The sequence below is a fragment of the Prunus avium genome, chromosome 6 (assembly GCF_965620075.1).
Source record: "Prunus avium chromosome 6, drPruAviu1.hap1.1, whole genome shotgun sequence".
NCBI classification, from domain to species: Eukaryota; Viridiplantae; Streptophyta; class Magnoliopsida; order Rosales; family Rosaceae; genus Prunus; species Prunus avium.
In genome coordinates this window covers 28,432,205-28,438,988 of record NC_142289.1, presented here as the reverse complement: position 1 = coordinate 28,438,988, position 6,784 = coordinate 28,432,205, and the positions used below count along the sequence as shown (strand labels likewise).

The 6,784-nt window shown below is 38.4% G+C and overlaps 1 pseudogene across 1 annotated transcript in view; it reads left to right on the top strand.

The window, feature by feature from the left end:
• Positions 1–4,272: 4,272 nt before the first annotated feature.
• LOC110763320 (uncharacterized) overlaps positions 4,273–6,784 on the top strand; it is a 3,788-nt pseudogene continuing 1,276 nt past the window's right edge. Inside the window, exons 1-4 of the transcript XR_015836718.1 lie at positions 4,273–4,428; positions 4,515–4,608; positions 4,985–5,238; positions 6,517–6,769. The product of XR_015836718.1 is annotated as an uncharacterized LOC110763320 (transcript). The remainder of the gene's footprint in view (positions 4,429–4,514; positions 4,609–4,984; positions 5,239–6,516; positions 6,770–6,784) is intronic.

Genomic DNA, 6,784 nt, shown 5'->3' with positions numbered 1-6,784 from the left:
AAATAAAAATACTAGAAAATCAAATTCCCACCAAATCAAAATATGAAAAATCGGTTTTAGTGCAAAATACGATTTAGGCTAAAAATGATGGCTCATTAAGTCAATATATACTTCATACTAAAATCCCATAAAATCAAGTTTTCTTATTTGATGTGTAAGGAATAAAAGCCGCCAAAAATTATCTTGAGAAAATGATTATTCCAAAAAACCATTTTTCATACTTAGTCAATATTGCACCTCCGCTAAAAAATTTATGGGTATGCCAGTGGACATGGCTCAGAACGATATGATAAAACGGGCAATATCCCAATGTATAAAACAAAGTAAGTCATTTAACATTCAACCATGATAGTATATAGGCTTATTTACTGTAGTGCCCCCTGAAACTTTGGTCGAATCTCAATTTACCCCCTGAAAGTCAAAGTGACCTATTGTACCCCCTTGAGCAAGGTTTCCTGTTTCATTTTACCCATTACCGTTAACTCCATCCAAAAGTCTATTAAAATTTCTGACGTGACATGGGTATTTTTGTAATTGCATACACATGGTTTATTATCCAGTAATCTTGGTGATGTGGCAAGGTGGAACCTACACTCTAGCATGGCTGCAGGGGGTGTTGGCCAAAGGTCCTTCGATGCCTAAGTTAGTTCAATTGGATTTTGATAAAGATACGACAATAGCTAAAATCATTGGAGTTTTCTCTCACGAGAAGAGCCGAGTGTATGGTGGCTCTTAGCCATGTGAGGAGAGAGAGTGAGATGGGAGGCGAGAGAGAGAGTGAGAGTGAGTGAGAAATACTTTCAATAAGAAATAGTCAGGATTGGCACCATAAAATCTTTCAAACGGAGATATGCCAGAGGTGAGAGATGTGGGAATGCGATTAATCACATGATTAGCAGTTAGAACTGCTTCGCCCCAAAAAAAATTTGGGACATCAGCAGAAAGCAACATAGACCTAGTAGTTTCAACATTATGTTGATGTTTTCTTTCGGCAACGCCGTTTTGTTCAGGAGTGGTCGTGCAAGAGAATTGGTGTGTGGTACCATCTGATGCAAGCAAGTCAATGAAAGCACGAGAGGTATATTCACCACCCAAGTCACACCGAAAACATTTAATGACAGTAGAAAATTGTGTATGAACAAGGGCGTGAAAATTTTGAAAGATAGAAAAGAAATCATAACGACGTTTCATAAGATAAATCCAACAATAACGAGAGTAGTCATCAATAAAAGAAACATAATATCTAGCGCCCCCTTTACTAGAAATAGGAGCTGGGCCCCACACATCAGAGTGAATTAAATCAAATGGTGCTAAAGAAATAGAAGAACTTCTAGTAAAAGGTAATGCATAAAATTTGGCAGGTTTATACCCACTACAATCTGAAATGTCATGACAATTGAAATTGCCTAAAGCTCCTGTAGAAACTAAATATTTCAAACGAGAATGCCATAGGTAAAAATTAGACGACTTAGGACTCAGACAAAAAGATGACAAATCAATAGACGAAGCCACCAAGGCAGGAATCTAGAGCTTCTCCAACACATATAATCCTCCCTCTCTCCGGCCTGTCCCAATCAGCTTCTTGGAGTGAGGATCCTGTACATAACACGAAGTAGAAGAAAATTGAACAACATAGCCAGAAGCATATAATTGACTAATAGAAATCAAATTCAAGGTGAGTTGGGAAATATAATAGACATCAGATAGACATAGGCCAGAAGTTGTGATAGAACCGATACCAGCCAATGACATAGAAGTGCCATTGGCAGTCAAAACAGAAATTGATGTAGACAATGAAGACAATGAAGTAAACAATGATAGATCACTAGTCATATGATGTGTAGCGCCTGAGTCAAAGACCTAAGTGGATGGGGATATACCTGAAGAAGACTAGGGAGGCAAACTTGAAGAATGGGATATCATGGACAAGGCATTAGGCTAATGGGTAGAACAAAGCTTCTGAAATTGCTCTGCAGTAAGCGACACTGTAGGAATGGCGGAAGATTCGCGATGGGATGAAACAACTGCAGCTATTGGAGATCGTTTGGGTGGGAAGACTTGCTGTGGTTGGGACTTCTTATTAAGGAGTACAGGACATTGAGATTTCCAATGACCTTTTTCTTTGCAAAAGGTGCATTCATCAGCTGCAACTCTGGGGCGTGGCTTATTTTGTGAAGGAGGAAAGGGCTGGGATTGGGTGGCAAAGACTATCTGGTTTGGCAAAGGAAGAAGACCCGTGCCAGCATGGGATGTTAAGCGAACCTCTTCAACTAATAATTCATTGAGAACAGAATCAACAGAAGGAAGGGGATTACGATGAAGAATAGAACCACGAAGAGCTTCAAACTCATCTCGGAGAGTCGTGAGAAATTAAACAAGGCCCTGCTCTTCTCTGTATGTACAATAAAGATCAATATAGCTAAGTCCAGAAGGTTTAGTCAGGGCAAGTTGATCCCAAAGTCCGGTCATAACATTATAAAAATCTTGAATGCTTTTATCTCCTTGTTTGGTGGCTCGAAGATCACTTTCTAACTGATAACGTTTAGCAAAGTTGGATCTCTTGTACAATCTTTCTAAGTGTTCCCAAATTTCCTTAGATGTACCAAATTTTGCAAGTTGCATACCGATAGAGATGTCCACAGAATTATTGATCCAAGTGATGATTTTAGAATTTTGCATCTGCCACGTACTCAACAATTCAACATACTTTTCTGCCTTTTTATCATATGGGACAACAATATCGCCAGAGACATAGCCCCACATTCCTTTTCCCATTAGAAAGTTCTTCATAACATAGGCCCAATAAAAATAATTACTGCCATGCAATTTGACACTGATAGCTTGAAGAGAATCATCTTTTTGACTAGCCATGTGCAAAGCAATATAGGAGAAACAAGAACCAAAAGCAGCGAAAACCCAAAAATAGAGGAAAAACCAAGAAGACAAAAGCAACCAACACCAAAAAAACGCAGCAGCAAATCAACAAGGAAACACAACAACACAAATCAAGATGGCATGAGGGGGGAAGAACAAAAAACCAGCAGCAACCCAGGAGGATTGCTCTGATACCATGTGAACAATTCAAGCAGAAGCAGAGAATGCCAATATATTAACAAAACAATCAAAATAATAAAACTGCTGTAAGCTTAGAATATATAGGCATATAAAGATGTCCTAGATAAGTAAAAGACCTAACTACCCTTAAAAGATACTAACTCAAATATATATTAATATTGGCTATACAATTGTCATAGAATTTGTGTAGGGTTTTTCGGGTGAGAAAAAATTACCTTGAATGTCTTGTGTAGCCATGTATTTATAGGCTCCTTATGTGCTAGGGTTTAAAGAATAATTCTTATTTGTTAGGATTATTCTTACCCATAAATAGGAGATTGGTATTAATCAAGGAGATTTGATGGAAATCTCATCCTTGATTTGGGGGATATTCTCATCTTAAATCAAAGATAATTTCTCTAATTAAATATGATTTAATTAGGGTAATTAGTTAACCTAAAGAATATTCCTTTTATCATGTGTCACCCATCTATTGGTTGCTGAAATATGTGTTCTCACAATAAATACGCTAGTACACCTAATCTGTACCTTAGATGCAAAGAAGGGAAGTACAGTCGCCTACAACATGAATGTGTACCTTGTTAGATATTTATATATCTACTTATATAAAATATTGTCTCCTTATAATTTTCCTTTATTTAGACTAACCCATCACATGTTTCTCACGTCATGAGGCATATGTATATATGATTATTGCCACTCTTTGAAGTAGGCTTGAAGGCAAACCATGTGAAAATAGATAATATCAAGGCAAATTGATAGGTGGGCAGAACAAAATCATGTAGTCACATGTTTTATGTTTTCCACTTTATGTTCAAATCCAAAGTTGATTGTGGATTTGAGTATTACATTTCTATTTAAATGTGATTGGAAGTGACAAGTGAGTGAGAAAGATAGACTGAAAAATCACATAAATACATAAATAATTGATGTGCAAATGTGAAATCCCATTGTTTTTCTTTTTCTTTTGTAACATAAACAGAAGCACCAAGCAAGTAAGCTTAGTAGCGTACGATTGATATTTTTCTTATTTGGGTTATTTGCTGGTTTTGTTTGAGTTAATTGTTTCACCTGTCTTATCCCAATTGCCAATAAAAATAGAATGCATGTTTTGCACGCCTTAGCTTCACCTTGTTTGTTTCCAGGGAAAGAAAAAACAAAAGAATATTATTGCATGTGAGATTGTGGTTTATGTTCCCTTGTGGGTCTTATTCACTTGTGTTATATGTATTTAGAATAGAGACTGCTTTTTAGTGGGAAGAGGTTAGGTGAGATGAGCAATTCAGCTATATGGTCTCAGCTCTGCAAGGGTGCACACTAGAAACAGAGCCACACCCATCCAATTTTCCTTCGGTGGGATTTTGATTTCTTCCATGCTTTTTCAGATTTATTTATTTCTTTTTGTTAATATCTGATTTTCTCCGAAATTCACTTTCTAGGTGGGTTGAGCAAGAAGGTCTCAGCTTCCTGAGCCAGGGCTCACTCACACCACAAGGAACAGAGCCAGACCCACTTCTTTTCAACTTTTTTCAGGTGGGTTTATTGATTTCTTTCTATTTTTCTTTTCAATTCATGCTAGTTGTGCTGCTCTGCTATAGTTTTCTGAAATTCTGATTTGTATGCAATTGCCACTTTCTATGTTCAGAGATATGAACACTTAGTTTTAGCTTTCCTGATGTAAATACTTTGATTTGGGTACATTGACTGAAATTACATGTAACTTCAAAATAGGGTAAATTATCATCTGATTTGAGGGATTAAAGATTCAACTGAGCAAGTTACCTAATCTAGAAAGGATATATCATGTTGTACCACTTACCAAAAACAAATATTATCAGTTGATTCTTATCTATATATATTCTATGACTGTTACTAACATGATATGTTCTATGGTACTATTTTCTCCCAGAAATGATTGTACCAGTAGCAATAGCTTTGACAGTGGGTCTTCTAGGGTGGGCTTATCAAGCACTAAAGCCTCCTCCTCCGAAAATATGCGGATCGCCTGGTGGTCCTCCTGTTACTTCACCAAGAGTGAAGCTCAGTGATGGTAGGCATTTGGCCTACAGGGAGTTTGGAGTTCCAAAAGAAGAGGCAAAACACAAGATCATTGTTGTTCATGGCTTTGGAAGTTCCAAAGATTTGAGATTACCTGTTGCTCAAGTATTTTTTTTCAACTCTTCTTTTAAATCCTGCATGCCTTGTCATAACTTTTTCCAATATTGGGGGGGATATGCTGTAACACTGAGTTGATATGCTGGTCATGAATGCCTTCTATACGCTTTTGATTGATCATGCGTAATTAATTGATAATTGATAGTACTAGACATGAATGCTAATATGCAACTTCTCCCTGGTCTTTCTATTATCCCAATTTGGGAGATGTTTCATATCTAAATGTTTTACATTCTAGTGTACATTGCACGGTTAGTGTATTGGAAAAATGGCTCACATTAAGGTTGCAAGTGAAGAAGGAGGCGACCGGTCGCAAGGTTTGGGCGACCGGTAGTTTTGAAGCAGAGTCGAAGTTTGGAGAAAACGAGGCAGGCGACCGGTCGCAAGGTGCAAGCGACTGGTCGCTTTTAGCAGAGTGTAAAGCGACTGGTCGCCAGTGTTGCTGTTTCTTTTTCCACGCGTTTTTCAAGGTTCTCCTCACATGTGCTTGTTCCCTACCTAATCTCTCAGGCTTCCAAAGAGTTTTATGGGTCTAGGAAGTCTAGCAAGGTGCTGGAAAAGCTGGAAAGGGAGTACCTACCCTATAGCTCTTAATAGGTGACTGAATATGCAACCACTAATAACTAGCTTTTGTTCTGCCCAAAGTTGTGGTCCAAGTCTGGAAACCAAGGGAGAGCGTGGGAGAAAAGGATGGAGCTTTCTCCTAGGTCTAAAGGCTTGTGTATTAAAGGGAAGAGGAAGCAAGACATCAAGTGAGTGGTTAATCTCAAGGGGTGTCAAGTAGCTGGGAGCTAGTGTGTCCACAAGAGGTTAAACTCACCAAGGAGGAATAGAGAGAGTGCATCAGTTCAAGATAGGAGCTGAGTTGGGTCTTGAGAGTCTAGACACCAAGGAGGGAAACACCAAGTATGAAAGAGTGTTCACAAGTGCAACAAAGTGTTGAGAAAGGGGTGAGAAAGAAAAGAGAGCTTGGGAGAGAATAGAGTTCTAAGGAGGTTTCTGTGTAAACCAAGAGTTGTAACTTATTCTTTCATTAGTGAATTTCTTAAGGAGATCACCAAGAGGATGTAGGCAATTATTGAACCTCTAAAATACTTGTTCATTTGGTGCTTGGTTGGTTTCTCAAGTGTGTGTGTGTGATTCATCCATAATTGTGTGTGTCACAAAGTCCATCAACACAAGATCATTAGGGGAGTGTGTGAAAGTCTTGTCCATTTTCACAACATAGTGTACTCTCTCTCTCTCTCATCCCCTCTTTGATATCAGGAACTTGTAGAGGAGTTGAGCATATATTTCCTGTCCTCGACAGAGCAGGCTATGGGGACAGTGATCCATATCCCTCGCGTTCTGTGAAGAGCGAAGCATTCGATATTCAAGAGCTAGCTGACAAGTTGCAGATTGGGTCTAAGTTTTATGTAATCGGAATCTCAATGGGAGCTTACCCTCTTTGGGGTTGCTTGAAATACATACCACACAGGCATGACAACTACCCGCCTACCAGTTTTTCCTATTTTCTCCTTTTCTATAAAGTTTT